This window comes from Vipera berus, assembly GCF_964194415.1.
Source record: "Vipera berus genome assembly, chromosome: Z".
Taxonomy (NCBI): Eukaryota; Metazoa; Chordata; class Lepidosauria; order Squamata; family Viperidae; genus Vipera; species Vipera berus.
The window spans coordinates 37,905,759-37,933,044 of NC_138205.1; the positions used below are offsets into that span (position 1 = coordinate 37,905,759).

The following is a 27,286-nucleotide window of genomic DNA, read 5'->3' on the forward strand; positions in this document are numbered from 1 at the left end:
CGCACGAAGGTAAAAGACATCGTTTGGTTACTGTGGCTCAGGCACGTGATTTTTATAGTAATGTGTTAAAAGCAACCCCCCTATCATTTTTGGAAGCTGCAAAAGGATACGGTGTGGGAAAGCTTCAAGATGTTGCAGATAGACAGACAGAGGACAATGGTGTTGGAGGGGATCAAGCCACAGTCTCATCGGTTGCTGCAGGAGGCCAGAAGATGACGCGTGCCGCCCTAAGAAGAGCGAGACGAGAGCAAGAGCAAGACCAGCAGAAAGCTATGGAATCTTCAAAGTGTGCTTACAGTGAAGATGTGGCAGGAGAGCGGTCTAAAGAAGTTTTGGGGGTCATGACAGAGGTGCTCCAAAAGTTTTGGGGCGTTAAGATTGCTGATTAAATTTTTAGATTAGAATGTCAATGGAGTAAAATTATTATAGAGGAGAAAGAAAGTTTTTTTTTTAATATTTTACACAATTTAAGATTGATGTTATTTGCTTGCTAGAAAAGTATATTAGGGTTATGGATTTAAAGTATGTGTTGAACTAAGAATGGGTATGTAAGCTCCTAATTAACAACAAGTTGTCTTAGAGATTGCCTAAATTTTTTTTTTATATACTCTTTTTATTTGAACTTTTATTTGAACTTAAGGATGATTTGGAACTGCGAGACATTTGGCGTGATACATGCAAGAACTATTTTTGATTATAGTTTAGTTTGGTCGGAGATTATTAAGATTAATAGAGATAAGCGCTTTTGGCGCGTAACTGAGAATTTGTTTGGAAATTAGAGAAAGGTGGTAGAATGCAAATAGCAGGTGAAAGTTTTTTTTTTTTTTGAAATTAATATGAATAAGGACTGGGATTAAGAAAATTTATTTTGAGTAAAGATCTTTTTCTGTTTTCCTCTTTTTCTTTTCTACTTTATTTGTAATATTAATATTGTTTGTACTCATTTTATATGAGCTAGAGAGAGATAGAATTTATAGTTTATTGTTGATAACATAGGGGTGTTTATGTTTGTTTTTTGATTTTATGCCCTGTATTTAGCTCTGGGAAGTCGGGGGGGGGGAGAGGAGGGAGTGGGGGAGAGGGATAGGGGTGGGGGAGGGGGGGATTAAAGTCAAAATGTATTGTAAAACTTTTTAAATAAATAAATAAAAAAAAGACTCCTGGATATTTTTTCCCCAAGATAATTTCCATGGGTCCCTACATGGATGATGCCTCTCAACAGTTCATGTAGACGTTAAATGAAATAAGGGAGTATTAGAGTACCTGAAGGCATGATCTTCAGTCTCCTACAAGGCCTGACTGAAATTGTCCAAATAGGAAGGATTGGAACCAGTGCAAAATAATGTATATTATACATTATATATTATATACACATGAGGTCTGTGTCCTTTCTAAGACATCCTACCTTGAACATTTCATTCTCCATTATGGCTTTAATGGAACAAATATATATCCTGAACTAGGAGCAAATTGTACTGATCATAAAGCCAAGTTTTGCAGGGTTTTTGTGTGTGTGCCTTTGAATCAGTCTTGATTCCTGGTGACTGCCTGGACAAGTCCCTGCAGTTTTCTTGGCAAGACTTCAGAAGTGATTTGCCATTGCCTTTTCCTTCTTAGGGCTAAGAGACAATGAGTGGTTCAAGATCACCCAGCTGTTTTGTGTCCAAAGCAGGACTAGTACTCACAGTCTCCCAGTTTCTAGCCTTAACTACTATACCAAACTTGCCTTCACACAAACCCAGTACACCTACCCAAAATGCAGATGGACATACCTATATTTGGTATAGTATATTGGATACCCCAATGTATCTAACTGACATACTGACTGGCTACTGACTGCTTGTCTGTATATATTATTTAGGAATTGTTAGACAATTTCCTCAATATATCAGGGAGACAGTGGGAGGCAGTTTCCTTGCCATGCTTCATCATGTATTAGTTCATCTAATTTCACTGCAATTCTTAAAGAAAAAAAAATGACACTTGTGTTCACAGAAGCATTGGCTGAGGCAGTGATATTTTTTCAGCTGGGGCTTCCATGTGCTTTAGTATCAGTGAAAGGACCAGTGGATCCTGTGTGACCTGTTTGGTTAATGACTATGAAGATAGTAGTTAGTCATTCTGTTATATTCGTCTTTGCTGCCATTGTACAGCACCATTTCCTGTAAATTGGTGTGCAGGGTGAAGCTGCATTAGGTTCAGAGTTCAGCTTTAATTTTGTTGTTTGGAGAGGGAAGTGTCAGTTTTGTTTCTTGTTTTAGTGAAGTGGTTAGTTTGAAGGTTGTAAGGATCCAGTGAAAAGTAGAAACAGAGGATGCAATACATCATTTTCTTGCACAAACACAGTCCTCTTTAAATCAGAGTTATACTGGAACAGTTTCTGATATAATGTGACTAACCAGAGCTGTATCTTGCACAAGAGCTAAACATAATGTCAAAACAAGAAAAATTCCAAGCAAGTTTTCAGTCTGAAGTTGATTGGGAGGATTTTTTTTTTGGGGGGGGGGAAACATTTGAGTTTTTAATATTGTACTTACGAGAAAATTTTAGCCTACATTTTAAAGTTCAAATCTTTAGAGGGTATTCACTCTGATATGAATAAAAGTATGAATTGATATGTGATAAAGTAAAATTTCCAGAAACAAATGGGAAATGCAAGTAATCACATGATCACAACATGCAAATAGATTAAAGTATTTATAGATTAAAATTGAATAGTGATTCAGTGAACTTGATAAAGAATCTATATAATATGGTCATAAAACCAAAATTTATCACAAGGTTTTTCTACAATAAATATAATTTTTTTTAAATTCGGTTTTAACTTTTGTATGTTGGATTTTTTAATTCCCTGTAAACCGCCCTGAGTCCTCAGGGAAAGGGCGGTATATAAATATAACTAAATAAATAAATAATTTAGCTTTGATTGCTTGTATATGATTGTTACCCAGGCAATGTCTGTATGTAGAATCAGGAATGATTAAGAGTAAAAAATGGTTTATTTTCTTTGTATAAAAAATAACACATTTATAATCTCTTACCTCTGTGTCCAGACCTGCTTTCACTGGAGTGACTCTTCCTATCTGGTTTTCTGAAATAAGAATAATCGCGCAATATTAGAAATTTGTTACTAAATACCATAAGCGTGTTTCCTCTTTTCTCCGACTAATAAGTAAACAAATTTGCTGTTTGTAACATTCCACATGACAACTTGTTCCCCATTTAACAGATGCTTAAATAGGATTGATTCTAATGTAATTATATATAGTTACAATTTCAGGACAACAGTCTTCAAGATATGGAACACCCCCTCCCCTCACCCATTCTAGTTTTATGATTCATGGTAATATTAAATTACAAATTACATAAAGAGAAAATGGAAAATAAAATTGACAACCATCTGCACCATTGCAGTAAAAAGTAAAATATAGTGCACTAAATAAAAATCACTGGAATAGTTAAGTTTCTCTTATTAGTTCTTTCATATGTGAATGTTAAGTACAAAATAAAGTAAAGTAAATGAACATCTTAAGGGCTTGTTTGTCTCGCATAGGGGTAGGCAACCTTGGCTCTTTTATGACTCGACTTCAACTCCCAGAAATGGCTGGCTCAGGAATTCTGGGAGTTGAAGTCCACGAGTCATAAAAGAGCCAAGGTTGCCTACCCCTGGTATCGCAGTTACAAGCAGTTCTTGACAACTTATTTTGTTTGAAGCTACAACGGCACTGAAAAAAGTGACTTGTGAACGTTTTTCACACTTACAACCATTGAAGCTTCCCCAGGGTCACATGATCAAAATTTGGATGCTTGACAAATGGCATATATTTATGGTGGTTGCAGTGTCCCGGGGTCATGTGATCACCTTTTGTGACCTTTAGACAAGCAAAGTCAATTTAGGAAGCCAGATTTACTTAACAACCATGTTACTAATTTAACAACCAGATTACTAACTTAACAACTACAGTGATTCACTTAAACACTGTGGCAAGAAAGGTTGTAAAAGATTGTGACACACTTAATAATTGTCTCACTTAGCAACAGGAATTTTGGTCTCAATAGTGGTTGTAAATCAAGGACTACCAAGTATATTGAAACTGAAACAGATTTAAAGCCAGGAAATATGCCTTTAAATTTTTAGGCTATTGCCAAAAAAATGCCAGCTCTTCAGTGCAATGGAATTTTTCCCAGAGTCATGACATTATATTACTACTCATGACGTGAAAAAGTAAAAAGGGGATTGGCATTGCTAGGAAGGGTATAGCAGGACTGATACTTGGCTACAATGAAGTCAGTAAGATTTTGTCAGGCAACCTTAAATATGACCACTATCCCAGTTTATTCTCTAACCATTGATGCAGAAGAGAAGGAGGCGACTTGTCAATTTTATGATTAAGTTCAATTTGAAATTGACAAAACATGCAACTCAGATATGTTGCTTATGACTGGATACTGGAGTACCAACATTGGAAATATTGATGACAAAAACGTAGTTGGCTTAGGAAATTGAAATAAAATGGAAGGAATTCTGCAGTTAACCCTGCAAATATCTGAGAAAGACACTTCTATATTGGGTGATATGAAATAAACTTTTGAAAGTTTATAAAATAAGCATGGAATTTAAATGTTTAATGTGGAATATAAATGGGGTAAATGGCCCCCCAAAAGAAAAAAGATACCTGAGAAAATTAAAACTGGATGTAATTTGTCTAGACTAGGAAACATACTGTACATGAATGAATTTATAAAAATTTGGGAAAAGAATTTTTGCAATCAAAATGATATTATCTGATGACAAAGACACATGTGAGGTTGAGATTAAATGAGAATGAAACCAGGATTGCACTAGTGGGGGGCTATGCCCCAAATAATAACAAAGCTATATTTTACAATATATTTTACAATAGATCTATTTAAAAATGAGTGGAGTTGGAATTAGATACATCTAATTTCATACATCTACTTTCAAAAGAAAGAAACAAGATTTAGTGTTAGAAGATGCAAAAAAAGAGGAAGATTGGGTTTACTGGATTTAAAATTGTATTTCATTGCTCAGTGTTTTATAGCAGCAGCTCCCAAATTTTTGGGCACCAGGGACTGGTTCCATGGAGAAAGGTTTTTCCACGAACTGGAGGGGGCATGCCTGCATCCCATGATTGGACTTGGCTCGTTTGCATCTTCTGGTGCATGGACCGGGGGTTGGGGACCTGTTTTATGCAATAGATGTTTCTGAGAAATTTTTATTTATTTATTTATTTTTATTTTAATCCCATTTATATCCCGCCCTTCTCCGAAGACTCAGGGCAGCTTACAATTTAAAGCACAAATCAATGTGCTTAGCAATATAGTTAGAAGATCACAACCTGAAGCTTGGACCACATGGATATTTATACTATGATAAAGTTGATATGAACTTTAAAAGTCATTTTATTATTTAGAATGTGAAATAAATTTAAGCCCAGTTTGTGACCAAAAACACTTTTATGAATCTCAGCTCAAGAAGTGTATTACAGAAGAGAACAACAGATAAAGATAAATGTTTGTGGTAACAGGACCTTTTGGAAAATTACCAAGGCAAATTTAAAATCAAATCAAAAGAACAAATAATAGCAGAATAATATAGTTGTCCATGTTTCTCCCATTTACAGTTATTTGAAAGATTAAAAATAGATAAAAAGACTTACAGTATGGTGCAAAGTAAGTCAGAATTTGAAATACAACTATGAACTCATAATGATCATGTAATTGCTAAAATGTACAAACCTTGGTTGAAATTTGAAACAGAAAAAGAAAGGTTAAAAAATGTATGATAAAGTGGGATAAAAATTTGGTTTTATAAAATGATGTATGATTGTTACATTATGCTATAGAAATTATCTAGAAGGCACTTGGAAATGTGAAAATATGACAGGACATTTATCATGCATGATGGACATATGAAAAAGCTAAAAAAAAGTTTGGATCCAAATGCTTATTTTGATACAGAAGATACAAATATCAATCAATATTCAATTGAAGACTTTTTTTTAAGGATTAATGGATAAATAGCCATGGAAAATTATTTCAAAATCTGATCACAGTAGCAAGATTACTTGTATGCATAGAGATGGAAAGATCTCCCACTATGGAAGAATGGTTGTGAAGCAGACAGATTTTCTGAAATAGATAAATTAGCTTGTTTGATTAGAAAAGAGACTGGAAGTCTCTTATGAACCTTCTGCATAAAAATGAAAAAAATGAACTTGTGACTTACAATTTGATGGTGAGACAGGATTGATTAGTAATATGATGTAACTTTAGAGAGAGGTTAAATATATATTTATAGTTAGCACTGCTGTGAAGGATACAGGAATTCACTTATTTAACTTTTTTATTTTTTTCTCTTTTTCTTTAACATTTTTCCTCTTTCTTGCACTTTTTTAACTTTATTTCTTTTTCTTTTTTCTTCCCTATTAAAAGTTTTAATAAAAAGTATACATTAAAAAAGAGATTTCATTCTCCTTCACTAGGCTGGGAATATTATGATTGCCTGTGGAATTGTCAGTATAGCAGCCATAGCAAAAATTTTACCTACCCCTTTAGAAAAACATTTGTTAGAACCATGCACAAATGGAACTTAGCATCCTATAACCAGCAGACAATAAATGGAGTTTGGTGACCAATCTCAAAATATTATATGAATAGGTTTGTGTAAATATTATGAGACCTGATCACACACCTTTTAAAGTTTTTTTTTAATCCCATTTATATCCCGCCCTTCTCCGAAGACTCAGGGCGGCTTACAATCTAAGGCACAAATCAATGTGCTTAGCAATAGCCTTCATCCTATGTATATGCCTGCTTATTAGGGCTTTCGCCCCCCCAAGCGGCATTATTACAAAGTCAGCTTATTGCCCCCAACAATAAGAAATATGTCATATATCTACTTTTCTGACCAAAGAAGTTTGGAGTCAGTGTTGCACAATCCCTAAGAGACATCACTATATTTGAATTTAATTTGAACTTGGTTAAAACTTGTTCAAGGTTTGCATTTAAATTTTATTTAGTATATGGCAAAAATGTTAAAAAGTACATCACAATTACATTCTCAATGCCAAATATAAAACTATTTACTTTAGTTACAAATTTAAAAGTAGACTATAGTTCTCAACTTACAACAGTTCATTTAGTGACTGTTCAAATTTACAACAGCATTGAAAAATGTGACTTATAACTGTTTTTCACAGTTATGACCTTTGCAGCATCCCCATGATCATGTGATCAAAGTTCAGATACTTGGCCACAGACTCATATTTATGATGGCTGCAGTGTTCCCAGATCCTGTGACCCTCTTTTATGACCATATCACAAGCAAAGTTAACGCGGCAACCAGATTCACTTAACTACAGGTTTTCTAACTTATCAAATGCAGTGATTTACTTAACAACTGTGGCAAGAAACATCGTAAAATGGGGCAAGATTCACTGCACAAATGTCTCACTTAACAACAGAAAGTTTGGGCTCAGTTGTGGTTGTAAGTCGAGGACTGCCTGTAGTCAATACATGGTGGAGTTGCCTATAGAAAGTCTCCTGGGTTTCCCTGATATGTATTCAGAGGCCATTGTTCCACAGTATGTCTCTCTCTGTCTGTCTGCCTGTCTGCTCTGGAGCCCCACAGCTATATTTCGAAGAGGAGAGCCTTCCCTATTTATGGAGGAGACTAGCGCACCTGCTAGTCCTAATTCTATTGTGGCCCCATAGCCCCGTAGAATGGGTAGAGCTGAAAGGCTCTGAGGGGGGAGATAGAATAATATAATAATATACCCGCTAACTCTGTTTAATTTTCACATACCTGTTAATGTGCAAGTTATCTTTTTCATCAGCAGCACCAGGATTCTTTATTTTCTCCCCTTTTAACTTTTTTGTGATGTTCTGCTCCTCTGGGGTTGTATTAAGGAAGGCCTCATCAACATTCTCTATTTTGAGATGTGCTGGTTTGATTTCAGGAGTAGGGGATCTCTTAGAAAATACAGCAGTTGGATCATTTTCTTCTTTTGTTTCCTTTGCTTGAGTAGTGGTGTTCTGAATACTCTTTTTATTCTTTTTCTTTGTCTCAGGTGCATATTGAGATTCTCTCTGAGGAGGTAGGCCCTGAGGAGGGGAATATTTGGAGTTTGAATTTTAATTTCCATTTGCTATAATTCTGTAAACTGGAGTAGACAATTTGTAAGTTTGAGACTTAACATCCCAGTATACTGACTCTTTCTGTATTTCAGCTTCCAACTCTTGTACACTACAGTATATACAAGTATAAAGGGAATGGATTTAAAATGTCCTTTGTCTCTACCTCAGGTATTGAATGAGATACTATTGTGTCATGATATGTCATTATGCCTCCAGGAATCTCACAGTATTTTTCAGCTAGGGTCAACACCATTTCTGCTGGTTTGGAGGAGTTGAGGAAGGTTAAAGTGTTGCTCCTGAGATAGTGGACAGCATCCTTGGGAGTGTGCGCACAAACACCTGTGTTTTAGATGCATATCCCTCCTGGCTAGTGAAAGCTTCCTGGGAGGTGACAGGTGGGTGGACTCTGACAGTGATTAATGCTTCTGTACAGGAGGGGGTAGTGCCCCAGCACTAAGTAGATTGCCCAAAGAAGTTGTGGGTACTCCATCACAGAAGGCTTCCAAAAAGAGACTGGACAATCATTTGTCTGAAATGATATAGGATCTCCTGCTCAAGTGGGAGGTTGGACTAGAGATCTCTGTGATCTCTTCCAACTCTATTTTTCTGTGTTCTAACTCAATTCGAGATTTCATCTGTAACATCCCAGCCTGTGACTTTAATCTGAGATTGAGGCAAAGGTTTAATTCATTCTCCAGCAGGAGAAATTGCAGTTTCTGTTAAGATTCTTAATGTATTTCAGCTGCCAACTCCCATATGTATATACAAGCACAGAGGAAATAGATTTAAAATCTCCTTTGCCTCTACTTCAGCTGTTGAATGAAATAGTATTGTGTCACCTTATGTCTTTGCAGATCCCAGAAGTCTCACAGTATTTTTCAGGTAGGGTCTATACCCTTTCTGCTGGTTTTTGGAAGTTGAGGAAGGTTAAAGTGTGCAATTAATGTATTGAGCCTTGCAGGAATTGAAGGCATCCATTTTATCTCCTAAAATGTTTACTCCCCATTTTGAGTTGTTTATTTCTAATTTGAGTGGGTCTAGGGAGAAAAATAAATGCCATAATACTGCATTCCTTTAAATGGAGAACATAAAATTTGACACGGGTGACACTATACTATCACGGGCTAATCAGTATGTGATTCCTGAAAGAAACAAAAAAAGCTTATTGCCACAAGAAGGTTACAGATAGCCTTCATTTAGTGACCACAATCCGGACCGACATTTATTAAGTGAAATGGTCAGTGAGTGAAACCGCAACTGTGATTATGGTCTTTCGTTTTCTTTACAGATCTGTAAAGATCATAAATATGAGTACTGCTCATAAAGTTACTTTTTTATCACTATTGTAACTGTGAATGGCTGTTAAACAAGGCAATTACTAACCAGGGACTACCTGCATTGTTCTTTGACTTAGACAGAGAACTTAGTTCAGCCTCGCCCCTTGTTCCTACCAATATACGGTATATCTCTTGCCTACAATACCACTGTCACTTAAGAGCATAGGAAGCATCCTGCTCAGTGGTGGGATTCAGCCGGTTCGCACCACTTCGGCAGAACCGGTAGCTAATTTTTTGTTGCCCAGGCCCAGAATGGACTTCCGGAAGTGGAATCCACATAGAGAACTGTTTGTTCACATAGTTGAATCTGACCACTGATCCTGCTGGATTAAGTCAAAGATCTATCTAGTTCAACGTTTTGTGGAAAACGATGATATGATCAGTCAGAAAATTCATAAGAAGGACAAAAGGGAGATAGCCTTCTTCCATTATTGTTCTTTTGCAACTTTAGAGTACATTATATCTATTCTGCTACTTAATTCTTTTGCAAACAGTATTGCGCAGTATGGGAAGTAACTCTGCATATTAAATGAGTACCTTGCCTCAAATTTTGTTACAGTTTTGGATGTGAGAGAAAGAGATGAAGACCAGTTGACTTGTTTGGAAATGCAAATTTGGCTGGCTGTGAGATCTTTGCTCAAATCAGGTACATTCCTGGAGCAATTAACTGATTCTAATAGTACCAGAAAAGTTATGTGCTCCGAAACAAAGATCCGTTTTTTGGAAATTAAATATATATCTGTAAATAAGGGGTCCATTCATTTCCAGTAAGGGAAATGAAAGATTCTTTTCTCTTTGTTGTGCTCCCTGATCATTCCCAGGACTTCAGAATTAATATCACTGAAGAGAGTCTCACTTTAGGTTTCAGAGGTGGAACTTGAGGTGCACCAGGATTCTTCAATTTTTTGTTCTCCAACTTCTGCTGTTTGAAATTTATTTCTGAAGATGGCCGTAGTATTTCTATAATCCTGATCCAGCTGGCGAAAAGGTCTAGTTGCTCATGTAGTGGAGGATGCAGCTGAAGGTAGTATGTGCGGCCTGTGACTAGTTTAAGTCGCAGCTGCTTCTTTTCCAAGTTGTGAATTGAGATCTTGACCAAGGACAAAGGTAATATCCTATGTGATACAAAATGGTTTCGAAACATTGAATGACATTTAGATGTCATGTACCTCAAGATAATATTTAAAAGATTCACATGTAGGAAAGCATTTCAGGTTCACTTATTAATTATGGTCAGCTGGTTCATCTTTATATTTTAATAGATGGGTGTTGATATAGATCAATATCTTGTGCTGGTCCTTTTAAGCTTCAGTATTTTAGCGAGTAAACTAATGGAGAGATACAGGATCTGTTGCTTAGACAAAATTTACTGAAACATTTTTAAATCCTCAACAAGACAATATTCGGAAGTAGCTCAGGCAGATGCTACCTAATTCACTGAAGCAACAAGGAGAAAGAAATATAGAACACCGATGTAAGAGAACATTTTAATATATAAATGTATATAAATGTAATAAAATAAAATAAATAAATAAAATAAAATAAATAATAGTTCAGAGTTAAGCACTGATGATATTATCTAGTTTGGTAATGAAAGGTTTGCAAAAAAGCCATCAAGCCCACAAAGTACCAAATACTCCAAACCCTAGATTTTCAAGATTCCATTATTATATTCAGTCCCAATAAATGTGTTTTTAGCCTAATAGTTGATTAGCTGATCTAGTATAACATTAGTTAGTGAAGCTAACATCAATCTTGCAACTCGTTTCTGTATCCCTTCCTTCTCTTTATAATTCAGTATGTTAGTGAGATATAGCTTCAGAATGTTATCTTGCTGTAGATGTTAAAAATGATTCTGCCCCTTTTGCCTAAGCTGTGGATCCTATTTATCTATAACAAGGTTATCTTCTTACTCCATTCAATGTATAGTTTTAACAGGGTATACAGTATTTTGAAAAAGGTATGTGCAAAATTTTAGGGAACTGTTTTATGAAAATTGCATTTGTGTTCCTAATATTTTTTTTTGGTTTGGATCTCCCTTGTTTCAAAAATCTGCAGTTGCTGAAGGGAGTTTGGATTAGAGTTCAGAATTAATTAATTAATTCTGCACTCTCCTATTATTTGGTCACAAAGGCAAAAATGCTGCAATTACAGAAGAATAGAGAAAAAGTTAATTTTCTTAGTTAGAGCAATCTAAGGCATGAAACAAGATTTTACAAGATTTACAGTTCATAAAATAAACTGGTCTGGAATTTCTATAAAGAGAAATTGCTCTATTATCATTCCATCCAATTCAAATTTATATTGTGTTAACATATTATAACCCTGTAACAATATTATACCAATCCATTGGTAGGTATTTAACCCAATTCTGAATATAGATTTAGGAATTATTAATTCAGATTAAGCACTGGTGTATTCATTTCAGTCATATTGTATATTAAACGTAGGTATTTTGTATTGGCTCATAAATAGAACAAAATCACTTTTATTGTTTTTGTGTAAAAAGAAAGAACTGAATGCACTAAGCAATGTGGTTATGAAAGAGTTTGGGGAAGAACATCAGGGGCAAGGAGGTCCTTAGCAGGTTAGATGATAAGATGATAGTTCAGAAGTTACTATCTTAGAATGATTTCAATATGGAACATTATCATCTGGACATGATTGTGATAACATTGAAAGACTTACCTTTTAAGTTCTAAATTCTCCATAGTGTGCTGATGGAATATGGATCTGGATTCCAAAATACATTCTTCAAGTGGATCAATATAGCTTGCCACAAGCAGGGTATCAGGGACTGGTTGCATGTGAACGGTAGAAGTGACTCCAAGTATAATGACTCTCTTCCTATTGTGGATGTCACTTGGTTTACCTTTCTTGTCGATCTAAGTCACATGATAAAGGTTTTTGATATTAGTATTACCTTGTATTTAAATATATTACAAATACATTAAAAGAATTTATTATTGTCATAATATATAAAATATTTAACCCTTAATGGTTTATATTTATTTATGCAATTTATTTTCCACCTCAATCCAGACAGACTCTAGGCATTTTATAGCATCTGTTTCCAATCCACCAAATGATCCATGCTACTAGAAAAAGCTTAAGATATGAAAATGAAAGCAAAATTGATACATGCATGGTGGCACAAGGGCGATTGTCAAAACACATTAGGGTGGGGTAGATAATAGAAGTTAAAAAAAGATAGAAGATGACGGCTTGTAAAGTGTACACAGCGGGGAGAGGACTGGTTCTCAAAACAATGCCAATTTTAACTTGATAGTGGTAGATAGATACGATAGATAGATAGATAGATAGATAGATAGATAGATAGATAGATAGATAGATAGATGATATAGAATTTTTACTAAAGTAGTTTTTTTTTACATAGAATAAGAACAGTACAATATTTTAAGTTAAAGATAAGACAAATGGGGAAAGTAATGTAAAGTGAACGAGAAATGAAAAAGAAACAGAAAATGGAAAAAAGAATACTTCCAATATTTTTAACAGTGGTTATATCTAAGATGGCAGTGCCTGGAATGGCTGCAGCTGCTTTGGCTCTTGAAGGCGAATAGTTTTGGGAGGGATAGTAAGGGCTATAGGCCACATGATCAGGAAGATTTTAATGTGTTTGAGCAACATGGTGGAACTAAGGTAACATACGACATACGACCGACAATCTTTGCTGGCCTGGCGAGTTTCTAGTTGTTTTGGAACTGTTGGTGAGACCGTTAAAAGTCGTTGGCACTGTTTGAATTTGTTCTACCAGCAGCAAGATCTGACTGCTGGCCCAGTGATGGATTCTACTGCAAATCAGGGCTGTTTCCAGAGGAGGCAGAGGAGGAGAGGACCTGAGGCTTATGGAGCAAAGGAACTGGATGAGGCTGTCGGCAGGCCCAGAGGAAGAGAGAGAGGCTTTTGGAGGAGTTGGTGGCGGCGGCAGCAGCGTGCTCCAGGGGCGAAAAGAAGCAAGGCCTCTTTAAGGAAAAGGTGGAAGAGTCAGGATCAGAAAAAGAAAAGAAGGCAAGGTTGTCAGAATACAAGCGAATTTGAGGGCTAATCCGCATGGAGCCCCATTTCCATCTGTCCTGTTTGCCATCGTTCACTCCCTAGAGACTAAAATGGACAATGTGAAATTTGAGCGGGCCCCGAACAAGGAGTATATATCAGAGGTGGTGAGCCTTTGAGAGCTGTATGCAACAAAATTTCATTTTGATGTATGCCGATTGGTGTACATTCAAAGTGACAATAAAGTTATCATCATCATCAAATACATTTATATTTTACTTTAACATGATCCTGATTTTTTGAAAACTTATTATCACATAGTCAGCCAGATATTCAGACTGGGTTTGGCATTTTTGTCTACTTATTGAGTCCTTGGGATAGGCAGATTTGGATGTTTGGTGGTGTTAGATATATTGTCGCAGGATGGAAGCTGTTCCCAGTAAAGATGCCTTTTACAATTGACTGATGACGAATTTGTCGATGCCAATGGTGTTCAAGTGGTGCTCCAGTTGTTTTGGGATTGCACCCAAGGTGACTGTTACTATTGGTACTACCCTTGCGTGCCTTTGCCACAGTCTTTCTATTTCTATTTCTATGTCTTTGTATTTTGTTCTACAGTTCTTTCTCATCTATTCTGCTGTTTCCAGGCACTGCCTATCCAGACTTTTTTGTCTTTCTTATCAACAGTTGTTAATCCTGGGGTGTTATGTGGCAGGTGACTGTCTGTTTGAATTCTAAAGTTCCAGAGCAATTTAACTTCTTCATTTCCTATGACTTTCTCTATTTTAAGGTTCCACCAGTTCTTGCAAATGATATTTCTTGCAGATCTTCCAATGCACCATTGTTGCTATTTTGTCATGCCACTGCTTGTAGTCAGTCTGGGTGATCTTCTTGCAATAGCTTAGCAGGTGATCCACTGTTTCTTCAGCTTCTTTGCATAGGCGGCACTTACTTTCTGTTCCTGTCTTCTTAATTCTGGCTTTGTACGCATTTGTCCTTGAGGCTTGGTCTTGTGCTGCCAAAATTAGTCCCTCAGTCTCCTTCTTCAACTTTCCTGCTCTTAACCATTGCCGGGTCTTGTAATTATCTGCTTTCTATCTCAGCTTGGAGCATTTAAATGAAAGAAATACTCATGTGCGTTTGTTGTTTGTCGACTTCAGTTCAGCATTTAACATTTCCCAGCATCTAGTAGACAAACTGGCCCTTTTAGGCTTAAATACCCCTTTGTGTAACTGGATTCTTGATTTTCTTACTAACAGGCTCTAGTATGTATGAGCTGGAACAAATATTTCTAACACCATTTTCTTGAACACAGGTTCTCCTCAGGGTTGTTTCCTAAGTCTGCTGCTGTTCACCCTGTTGACCCATGACTGTTGTGCTAGGTTTGCCACCAACCATATTGTGAGGTTTGCAGATGATACAACAGTATGTTATTCAAGGTGACAATGAGGGTGCTTACTGCAAGGAGGTTAAGGGTTTGGTGAACTGGTGTAAGGAAAACAGCCTAGTTTTAAACATTGGAAAAACCAAAGAGATCATTGTCAATTTCAAAAAAGGCAGGCACAGCCACACTCCTCTGTGCATTAATGACTCACCTGTGGAGATTGTTACCAACATCAAATTCCTGGGTGTGCAGTTAACAAGTAGGCTGACTTGGTTGCTCAACAGTGAGACACTGGTGAAGTGGGCACAGCAGGGTCTGCATTTTCTGCATCACATGAGAAAAGCACATCTTCCTTCCCCTGTCCTTACCACTTTCTACAGAGGGAGGTTCGAGAGCATCCTTTCATACAACCTCACAGTCTGGTTTGGAAGCATCACTGCTTCAGACAGGAAGGTGGTACAGAGAGTGGTGAGGATGACTGAAAAGATCATTGGCAGTTCCCTCCCTTCCATCCAGGACACAGCATATAAAAGTTGCTTGAGCAGGGTCTGCAAGATTGTCTGGGACACTACACATCTTCTTCATGACCTATTTTCCTTGTTACCTTCTGGGAGGAGGCTTTGTAGTATCTGAAGCAGAACATCCAGATTCAGTCACAGTTTTGTTCCACGTAGTGTTAACCTTGTGAATTCTGAAGCTTCCTCCTTCCATTATATATTCAAGATGGACAGTGATTAATATTTCTATGTTACTTATATGTAAGGGTGTAGGTGTAAGGGTGTATATGTTGTATATAGTATGTTTAAATGTGTGTTTTATGTGTACACTTTGAAGCAAGCAACTAATAATGTGTGCCATAGTACCCACAGTAAAAAAAGACAATAAAGGCTATCTATCTATCTATCTATCTATCTATCTATCTATCTATCCATCCATCCATCCATCCATCCATCCATCCATCCATCCATCCATCCATGTATCTTTCCCTGCTATTTTAATAATGTACTGGCCATGTAGTGCTTTGTCTTCCCATGCCTCCATTCTGTTCTTTATTTGGTCTTTCTTGTAAGCCAGTTTGGTCTCTCCAGTAGTCAGTAAGCCTTGCTGGCATACTAACTCCAGTGCATCTTTTTCATTGTCCTTCAGATATTTTTCCAAAGCCTTTTTTCTTCTTCTTCAACCATTTGATATGCTTGCAACAATCCATGCCCACCTATTTGCCTTGGTAGGTAGAGTCTGTCAATGTTCCTTCATGGATGAAGACCAGGATTCATTGTCATTATTTTTCTATTCTTCCTATCTATTGCTTTTTGTTCTGCTTGAGTCCAGTCCACTATTCCAGCTATGTATCTAATCACTGAAATTGCCCAGGTGTTGATTGCCTTGATGGTATTTCCTCCATTGAATTTGGACTAAGATCTTCTTCACTCTCTTTTTTTGTATATATTTTATTAATTTTTGTAGGCTTGGTATTAGGGTTAGGGTTTTGGTTAGGATTAGGGTCAGGGTTAGGATTAGGGTTAGCTTTTTTAAAAATAACATTCTTAATATTTAGCAAACAGCACATTGTCTGGGTTCATGTATTTAAAAACAATAAGTAAGAATTTCTATATTATCGTAATCAATATGCTAATCGCTCAATAGTCTTATTACTAATTATTACTAATTATTACTCAATAGTCTTATACTAATATTACTGGTATATATTCAATGTTACATAGTACATATCTTGTTCCTTTCTCTCTAACTCACTTTTCTAGCCATTGGTAAAAATTGTTCCATGTTCTAAAGTACACTGAGTCTTCTTTCTCTTTATCTTTGTCAATCTGTCCATTTCTGCACAATCTAAAATTTTCTTAATGTGTTCTTCTTCCACGGTAAGTTTTCATTTTTCCAATATTGGGCAAATACAATTCTTGCTGCAGCTAATACATGTAAAATTAAATATATACAATCTTTCTTGTAGTTTCCTCCTATTATGCCTAACAGAAACAGTTCTGACTTGAAATCTATGTTTTTTAGTCATTTCTTCTAACCATATGTATATTTTTGACCCAAATCTTTAAGCTTTAGGGCAGGGGTGTCAAACTCAATTCCATTGAGGGCCGCATCAGCATTGCGGTTGCCCTCAGGGGGCCGGGTGGGTATGGCCAGGGTGGGTGTGGCCTACTGGGTGGGCATGGCCAGCTCTACATCATTGGCATCAAGGGTGCCTATGGGGGCCTGGGCAGGAGTGGGACAGACCTGAGGGTCTCTGACAGAAGGAGGGTCTCTGGGCCAGGGCCAAGGCAGTGGGGACCGTTCCCTCACTGTTTCCACGATGGCTTCAGGGGCCACATGAAACCACTTCACGGGCTGGATCTGGCCCCCGGGCCTTGTGTTTAACATGTCTGCTTTAGGGCATGTCCACCAGATATGATAATAAAAGTGCCTGGTTTTTGTTTACATTTTCAACACTTATTTGATGTATTTTTGAATGTTTTCACTAATCTCACTGGTGTTAGATGTCATCTGTAAAACATTTTGTATAAGTTTTCTTTGTAAGCCACCATTTTCGTTAATTTAGCATTTCTTTCCCATAATCTTTGCCAGTTTTCTAATTCTATATTATATCCAAAGCTCTTTACCCATGTTATCATTGTTTCTTTTACTTGTATCTTTTCTGTCTTTAAGTTTAACAAATATTTACAGAGTTTTTTTAATTAGTTTTTCATCTGTTTTAGCAGTATCTGGTCAAATTCTGTCTGTTCTTTATAAAATCTCGTTGTTTTGGCATCTTTTTCATATCTCATTTGAATTTGCAAGTCTGGCCACCATGATAGTTCAATACTTTGTTCTTGTAAATCTTGTCTGTCTTTCAATTTCCCTTCATTGTCTAAAATGTTTTTATAGGTCACAACTTTCTCGTAATTGATTAAATTTTGGTAAACAAATGCTTCCATTGTTGAAAGCCATCCAGGTATTTTAGTATACATTTTTGCTTTTATTTTTTCCCATTCTAGAAGAAGTGCATTTCAAATAAAGTGGTTTTGAAAGTATCTGTGTATTTTATTCTTCCCATACCACAGAAAGGCATGCCATCCAAGTTGTAGGTCATGCCCCTCTAGGTATAATAATCTTTTAGCTCTAAGCATTATCCATTCTTTTAGCCATGTTAATATAGTCGCTTGGTAGTATATAGCATCCAACCTGGCAGTTCAAGTCCTCCATTTTCTTTTTCTTCTTGTAACATTTTCAGTCTAATTCTAGCTTTTTTTCCTTGCCAGATAAATTTCAGTATTGTTGTATTTAGTTCATCAAAAAAGGTTTTTCCCAGTCTTATAGGTATCGTTTGAAATAAAAAGAGTATTTTTGGTAAGATATTCATTTTCACTGTTGCTATTTTCCCCAGCATTGAAAGTTGTTTTTCCACTTTTCCAGATCCAATTTTATTTGTTTTAACAATCTTTCATAGTTGTCTTCTTTTATTGTTGTCCATCTTGCTGTTAAATAAATTCCTAAATATTTAACTTTTTTGACTATTTGAAGGTTTGTTTTTTTTGCTAGTTGATTTTTTGTTTTTCTGTTAAGTTTTTAGTTAGCACTTTAGTCTTTTCTCTTTTACTTTCAATCCTGCCACTTCTCCAAATTCTTCTATTTTCTCCATAAGCTTAACGCTTGTTTCAAGCGGTTCTTCTAATATGAAAACCAAGTCATCTGCAAATGCTTGTAGTAATAATAATAATAAGTTGGAAGGGACCTTGGAGGTCATCTAGTCCAACCCCCTGCTAAGGCAGGAAACCCTATACCATTTCAGACAAATGGCTGGCCAGTCTCTTCTTAAAAACTTCCAGTATTGGAGCATTCACCACTTCTGGAGGCAGGTTGTTCCACTGGTTAGTTGTTCTAACTGTCAGGAAGTTTCTCCTTAGTTCTAGGTTGCTTCTCTCCTTGACTAGTTTCCATCCGTTGCTTCTTGTCCTGCTTTCAGGTGCTTTGGAGAATAGCTTGGCTCCCTCTTCTATCTAGACCGGGATGCCTTACGTATGGCCACTCACGCCCTTGTGACCTCTCGTCTGGACTACTGCAACGCTCTCTACATGGGGCTACCCTTGAAGACCACTCGGAGGCTCCAGCTGGTACAGAATGCAGCCGCGAGAGTTGTGTTGGGAGTTTCCCGACACTCCCATGTTACACCTCTGCTCCGCGAGCTGCATTGGCTTCCAGTTGTCTTCCGGGTGAGATTCAAGGTGTTGTTAATGACCTACAAAGCCCTACATGGCATGGGTCCGGAATACCTTCGGGAGCACCTGCGGCCGGCGTCAACTTCCCTCCGCCCAGTACGCTCCCACAGAGAGGGCCTCCTCAGGGTGCCACCAGTCAAAAAATGTCGACTGGTGGCCCCCAGGGGGAGGGCGTTCTCTGTGGGCGCGCCAGATTTATGGAACCATCTTCCGGTCGAGCTCCGGATGGCGCCTGACCTCTGCTCCTTCCGGCGCGATCTCAAAACCTACCATTTTGAACAAGCTGGCCTGGCCTGATGGGATGGGGTTGGGTTTTATTAATCTGTTTTAACCTACTTTTTAATGTGTTTTAACTTATTCGTGGGCATTTTGTTTAATCGTTTTAAATTTTTGTATCTTGTTTTTTTAATATGTATTGGTTTTCGCGGGTGTTTGTATGTAGATCTTTGGTCATTTGGGTTTTTTCCCATGTAGAATTGGAGGTATCAGGGCGACATTTCGACAAAATCTCACTCATCATCCTCAGGCTGGTGACTTCAGCTTCGTTCTTCTGGGAGAAGTGTGTGGTAGTGGCTGTTTTTTCTTTTTTTAAACTGCCAGATGGGTGTGTTCTGTGGGTGGAGGTGTGCTCTGATTGGGTGGGGGGTTAGCTGTGTTCTGATTGGGTGGGAGTGTGTTTTGAATGGGGGCTGTGTTCTGATTGGGTGGGGATGTGTTTTGAGTGGATGGGCTGGTCTCAGCTGCCAGCCTTAGACCTGAACTGGTGAGTTGTGCTGCTTTTGTTCGGCTCTGTTTTTGTGGTGGTGCCGTGTTTTTATAGTGGGTGTCAGTTTGCTTATTGTGTGGTTTGGAGGGGTTTAAAGTGGCTAATGTTGCAGCTGTAGTTAGGTTTCTGTTTTGTGGTTGTGTGTCATTATCGTTGTGGGTTCGGATTTGCTTTTTGAATGGTTGTGTGGTGGTGATGTCATGTGATGTTATCATGAGTTTGGGTCTGGTATCATTCTTGGTGGTTGGGACTTGTCTGTCAATCAAGGCGGGTTTCCAAATGGCTGGTAGGCGAGAGGTATCATCTCATTTGTTCATGCTGTGAGGGCGTTTTTCTACCTCGATGGCTTCTCTGATTATTCTGTTGTTAAAATGTTCAATTTTGGCCATAGTTCTGGTTTTCTTAAAATGAATTTCATGTCCCGTGGCTTTAAAGTGTTGGACCAGGGATGAAGTTTGTTCTCCCTTTCTGAGTTAGTTCCTGTGCTCTTCAATGCATGCACTTATTCTTCTGTTGGTCTGTCCTATGTATGTGGTGGGGCAGCTGGTGCATGGGATTTCGTATACTCCTTGGTTTTCTAACCCAATTATGTCTTTGGGGTTTCTTAGGATGGTGGATATTTTTCTGTCTGTGTAGAATGCTGTTTTGATGTTGTGTTTTTGGAGGATCTTGCTGATTCTGTCTGTGGTCCCTTTTAAGTATGGGACGAGGGCTTTGCCATTTTCTTGTTCTCTGTCTTGGGTTTTTGTGGGTGTCTCTCTTCGGATTAAGTTGGTAATCATGTTTCTTTGGAATCCGTTGGCTGTTAGTACATTAGTGAGAGTGTGTAGTTCGGTTTTTAGGTGTTGTTCGTCAGCTAGGTGTTTTGTTCTGGAGATGAGTGTCTTGGCTACGGAGTTGGTCTGTGCTGGGTGGTGGTGTGAGAGTGCGTTCAGATAGCGGTTTGTGTGTGTTTTTTTATGGTAGATAGTGTGTCCTAGGGAGCCGTTGGATTTCTTGTAGACTAAGACGTCAAGGAAGGGAAGTTGATTGTTAGCTTCTGTTTCCATGGTGAATTGTATTTTAGGGTGTAGGCTATTGAGGTGTTTGAGGAAGTCATCCAGTTTTTCTTTGTATTGGTTTGTACTAATCACAAGCAATTAATTTTTCTTTATTTGTGATAAAAGATAAAGTAATTTTTCAAGCAGGATTATGCTTTAAGAGCCTTTTCTTGTTAGAAATTAAATTATTTCCCCACCTATATAAGCTGGTGCCTTTGACTCATTTCACCTCCTTTTCCCCAAGGTCTGTATGAGAGAAAAATCACTTACTTGGTAAAAATCACTTTCAAATATGGGGGAATTTTGAAACATCATATATTCGCCCTGCTGTAATAGGCATTTGAGTGACCCCATTCTCCATTGTCCATTCTCCATGTCGAAAAAGCTCCTTGTGCAGGTTGTTTCAGGCCCAACACCTCAAAACTGTTACAGCTGTAAGGGAAAAAAAATGCCAGTCAGAAATGTGGCTAATCTGGGATTCAGATGTGAACATGAGGAATCCTTGGTGCTCTTTGAGCTTGCTTGTTTCCTTGCAGACGTTTCATTATACTGTATATATAAGGGGCAACTTTTATCAAATAAGTTACTTGGTGCTCAGGTAACTGTCCATTGTCAACCAGCTGTTTCATTTGAAAAATATATGAAATAAAATAGGTTCTTTTAGTCGTGTTTAGCACACTAAGTCCCTCAGCTTCATATCTGCTTTCCTTTCAGCAGGGTTGGCTCCACCTCTGTGAGATTCTCAGGATAGCTGGTTTCCACATTCTCCCATTAACAGTTGCTTAGAAATCTCTGAAGTGAGTAAGTGGCTTTGCAACTGCCACAGTAGCCCCATGTCATTTTACAGTATAGGAAAAGGAGACCTTGGATAATGGGATTTGTCTAGCAGTGGGCCCTAAGAAGCAGCCTAAACATACTGCTGGCTCATCTTAGATGTGCCTTTCTGCGAGCAGCAAAAATATGGTGTTTTTTTCATCAGGGAAGTTGTTGCTAAATTTATTTCAAGACTTCAGCTTTTAGCAATTTTATTTTTTTTACTGTGGCCTTTTTCATCAAAACTGTTTTGTTTACAATTAATATGTGACTGTTTTTAATGTAATTTGCTTTTTTGTTGGAAAATTAGGGTAGAGCTCCAATTCTGACTTTCACAACTGAGTAAATATATCTATCCTGTCCATTTAAACTACCAATTGCTAATTTCTCCTGATCACCAATTCTATATGACAGATCCTCCTACTTTCATTTCATCCCGACTGTTTCTGAAATATTTTAAAGTAGGTGTGTCCAATCAGCAACCCACAGGCCACATGTGGCCCTAAACACTAGTAATGCAGCCCCACAATATTCTAACATTATTATGTGATTTACGTACATTAACAATGTTACATATTTTATATGTGGTTAAGAAAGACAATCCCTCTTCACTCAATGTGGCCCAGGCAACCCATGTTTTAAAGTCATCTTCAGTGAGTTCATTTTTAAAATAGAGCTTTCTTCCTTTGCTAACACAGTTTTTACTCAAACCCCATTTAGCATGCTTCTTGGATAATGTTGTTGTTGACATGGTAGGATCTACCCAGCTTTTCTTGAACAGTTTATTCTTCTGTTGGCAATTCCCCCTCCTCTCCAGTCACTGGGCAATGCAAGCCATGGCTATTTCAACTTTACTGCAGGAGTGATTGTGATTGGATACTGGAATGCTGAAATTGGAAATATTGAGGAGGAAAATGTAGTTGGATTGTATGGCTTAGGAAATTGAAATAAAATGGAAGGAGCTTTGCAGTTAACACAGCAAAAAACTGAGGAAGACATTGGGTGACATAGACTTTTCAAAGTTTATAAAATAAGCATGGAATTTAAATATTTAATGTGGAATGTAAATGGGACAAATTCTCCCCCCCAAAAAAGAAAAAAGACACTTCATTACCCCCCAAAATTAAAATTGGATGGTATTTGTCTAGAGCAGGGTAGGCAACCTTGGCTCTTTTATGACATGTGGAATTCTGAGAGTTGAAGTCCAGGAGTCATAAAAGAGCCAAGGTTGCCTACCCCTGCTCTAGAGGAAACATACATGAATGAATCTATAAAAACTTAGGAGAAGAATTTATTTTCCCTGAGACAAGAAAAAATAAGTGGCAAATAGAAGGGGAAGAAATGGAGGTAGTGACAGATTTTATTTTCCTGGGCTCCAAGATTGCTGCAGATGGGGACTGTAGCCAAGAAATTAAAAGACGCTTGCTCCTCGGGAGGAAAGCCATGGCAAATCTAGACAGCACACTAAAAAGCAGAGACATCACCCTGTCAACAAAAGTGCATATAGTCAAGGCTATGGTCTTCCCAGTTGCAATGTATGGCAATGAAAGTTGGACCATAAGAAAGGCTGAGCGCCAAAGAATTGAGGCCTTTAAACTATGGTGCTGGAGAAGACTCCTGCGAGTCCCTTGGACTGCAAGGCGATCAAACCGGTCAGTCCTAGAGGAGATCAACCCTGATTGCTCTTTAGAAGGCCAGATCCTGAAGCTAAAACTCAAATACTTTGGCCACCTAATGAGAAGGAAGGACTCACTGGAGAAGAGCCTAATGCTGGGAAAGATTGAGGGCAAGAGAAGAAGGGGATGACAGAGAATGAGGTGGCTGGATGGAGTCACTGAAGCAGTAGGCGTGAGCTTAAATGGACTCCAGACGATGGTAGAGGACAGGAAGGCCTGGAGGAACGTTGTCCATAGGGTCGCGATGGGTTGGATACAACTTCGCAGCTAACAACAACAATTGCAATAAAAATGATATTATCTGATGTGGACATTGAGATTAGTTTGAATGAAACCAGGTTTGCTTTACTGGGGGGGGCTATGCACAAAATAATAACAAAGCTATATCTTACAATGGATCTATTGAAAAATGAATGGAACTGTCATATGAAAATTTTTACAATGGCCTCAACAGCTCTCAGAGAGAATGCTAACAACCAGATAACTGCAAAGAAATACAATTCTTCCACCACCATCCTCCTATCTGAACCTATCCTTCCATTCCCTCCCATTATCAGAACTGATGAATCTTTTTGGATGAGAAGCGAAATGTTTTCTTCTTCCTCCTCAAGGAAAAATCAGTCCAGTTGTGTTTTGAAAAAGCATCTTTAAAACAACCATAACCTGGATGACTGAGAATCTTCACAGACTTTTTTTTGAACAGTTTTATCCTTCTGTGGGCAATTCCCCCCTCCCCTCCAGTCACTGGGCACTGCAAGCCATGGTTATTTTGGCTTTAATTGCAGGAGGGACTGGATACCTGCCTTGCAGAGAGTTTTCTGCTTGTATGCTACTTGACCATTGCTTCCAAAGCCCTTGTCAGGTTCTATATAGGTGTCTGGTCCTATATGTGTGTCTTATAAATGCTAAATATAAGTTTAGCTTTCTTTTGAAAATACAATAGACCTGCATTTTAAAAACAGAATTAACACTCTTTTGAGAAATTGCTAGTCTAGAACTGTACTGGTGATTAATTTAAACTGGGAAGGGAAGCTGAGATCTGCCAAATTTGTTTTGTTACCATTATAAGTTTCTTATGATTTGCTACAAAGGAGCTCACATAACTACCCTATTTACAGGTTTATCATATGTAGGGGCAGTCCTTTTTTTCTAAAAAAAAGGTGCCAGAACTCTCATCTTGGCGGGCGCAGAAGGCGGGGTGGGGGTGGGGGGTGGTGCTGCTGCAGTCACAGGTGGAAAGGGTGTTGGCGGCGGGCTCCCCTCCCTGGGGCCGGAGCCGGCGCGGCTGGTGCTGTGGGAGCAGCAGAGCCCACTCTATATGGCGGGGCTGCGCAATGTGGGCAGCGGAGGCGGTGCGGGCCAGGCGATGTTTTAATCTTATGATTTTAAAAATATATTTTTTCTATTGTAAGTTTCCCCAAACCTCGTCATGTGGATTGCATACAAATATTATATAATTGGTAAATAAAGGTAGAACATATGTTAAATATACATCAAATGATAGTATGCTTCCCTACAAAGTAAATTCTTGTTCAATGACAGACCAGGGAGTTAACTCGGAAAGGCAAGAGGAAAATCTAGAAGAGGTCTGTGCAGCTCTTCAACATCTTCATCAATGATTTGGATGAGGGGATAGATGGGGAACTCATCAAATTTGCAAACAACACCAAGCTGGCAGGAATAGCCAATACTCCAGAAGATAGGCTTAAGATACAGGGGGATCTGGACAGACTTGAACACTGGGCACTATCTAACAAAATGAAATTCAATTGTGAAAAAAGTAAGGTTCTACATTTAGGCAGGAAAAATCAAATGCACAGGTATAGTATAGGTGGTACCTTGCTCAATAGTAGTAACTGTGAGAGAGATCTCGTAGTCCTAGTGGACAATCACTTAAATATGAGGCAGCAGTGTGCTGCAGCTGCCAGAAAAGCCAACACAGTGCTAGGCTGCATTAACAGAGGGATAGAAATAAGATCACGTGAAGTACTAATACCACTTTACAATGCCTTGGTAAGGCCACACCTGGAATATTGCATCCAGTTTTGGTCACCACGATGTAAAAAAGATGTTGGTACTCTAGAAAGAGTACAGAGAAGAGCAACAATGATGATTAGGGGACTGGAGGCTAAAACATAGGGAACGGTTGCTGGAATTGGGTATGTGTAGTTTAATGAAGAGAAGGGTGAGGGGTGACATGATAGCAGTGTTCCAATATCTCAGGGGCTGCCACAAAGAAGAGGGAGTCAAGCTATTCTCCAAAGCACCTGAAAGCAGGACAAGAAGCAATGGATGGAAACTAATCAAGGAGAGAAGCAACCTAGAACTAAGGAGAAACTTGCTGACAGTTAGAACAACTAACCGGTGGAACAACCTGCCTCCAGAAGTGGTGAATGCTCCAACACTGGAAGTTTTTAAGAAGAGACTGGCCAGCCATTTGTCTGAAATGGTATAGGGTTTCCTGCCTGAGCAGGGGGCTGGACTAGATGACCTCCAAGGTCCCTTCCAACTACTACTTCTTCTTCTTCTTCTTCTTCTTCTGATGATGATGATGATGATGATGATGATGATGATGATTTATCTTGTAGAAAGGAAAGGCCCACACTGATAAATTAAAAATCTTTGTGGTCTGCAAAGGAATGCTGGTGGGCTAATCAATGATTTGGTGACTAGAGGAGCATCTACAGTGTTGGAGCTTGTGGTCATGGTAAGCCATGGAGGCACTAGGCAACATGACTTTCAGGGCAGTGGTGGTGATTTTATTACTTGAAAAAAAAAGTCTGTGCTCTGTCCAAGGGTGCTTGGTAGGCTGCATGTACAGGCCTGGTCTAGAATTTATTTTGGAGCATTCAACTATCTAGAGCAGGCATGTCAAACTCATTTTGTTTGAGGCAACTTGTTATAAAAGAATTGCTATTAATTTGTTTTAATAAAATAATTTAAATCAATTTTTCACTTGATTTCAAATTAAATGAATGAGATTTTTTTTAGTACAATTGCCAAATGCAATAAACTAGTTTTAGGTATATGTTACTGGAAGGAAAAAGCAATCCCTGTTGCGTTACTGATCCCAGAGAAACATTAATACCCCCAGAAATTAAATGTTGTTATTGATGTTAAGCTCACCAGAGAAAACATCATATATTGTTATGTATATACTAGGTTAATTATTTAAAGACTGAAGTGCAACATAACTAGATTCTAAATAATCTATTTTTCTAGACACACAACAGTCCAAACAGTAAAAGTAAAGTCCAAATTAAGAATATTTCATTCTTAAGAATTGTTTAGATTCAAAATAGTTTTCAAGAGTGTACAAAAGATACTATTTTTTTCTAGAATCAGCTAAATTAGACATATTACATTGAGAAAAATGTTTCTCATTTCTTTCCTGTTACCTTTGATTTCATTGCAGAGATGTTAACATAAGAAATAGATTATTTTATCTAATTTTACCTTCCAAAAGACAGAAGCAGATGAAAAATGTGAGGTTCTTTCCTGTTGGCTTTTCTGAATTAGCTGTTTTAGATTCTAAAAGTTTAGTTCCTAAAGAAGTAATGTCCTCCTCTAGTGCAGGCTCTTTTATGACTCGTGGACTTCAACTCCCAGAATTCCTGAGCCAGCATGGCTCAGCTTGGAAACCTCTCCCTTTCCCCTCAGCATGGCTGGCTCAGGATTTCTGGGAGTTGAAGTCCACGAGTCATAAAAAAGAACCAAGATTGCTAGCCCTGCAATAGGCTTAGGAAAACCAATAAGGGAACTGTTTTTTTTTTCCAAAAAAAAAAAAAAGCTTCCAGAATGCCGTTCTGAGCGTTCTATGAGAAAAAAAAGCCCTGTGTAGGGGGATTATTTTGCCTCCTCCAAAAACTA

General features: G+C 38.0%; 1 protein-coding gene across 1 annotated transcript in view; it reads left to right on the forward strand.

Moving 5' to 3' along the window:
- LOC308679182 (acid-sensing ion channel 2) overlaps positions 1-27,286 on the forward strand; it is a gene marked incomplete at both ends in the record, with an annotated part of 684,458 nt that overhangs the window by 148,214 nt on the left and 508,958 nt on the right. The window lies entirely within an intron of this gene.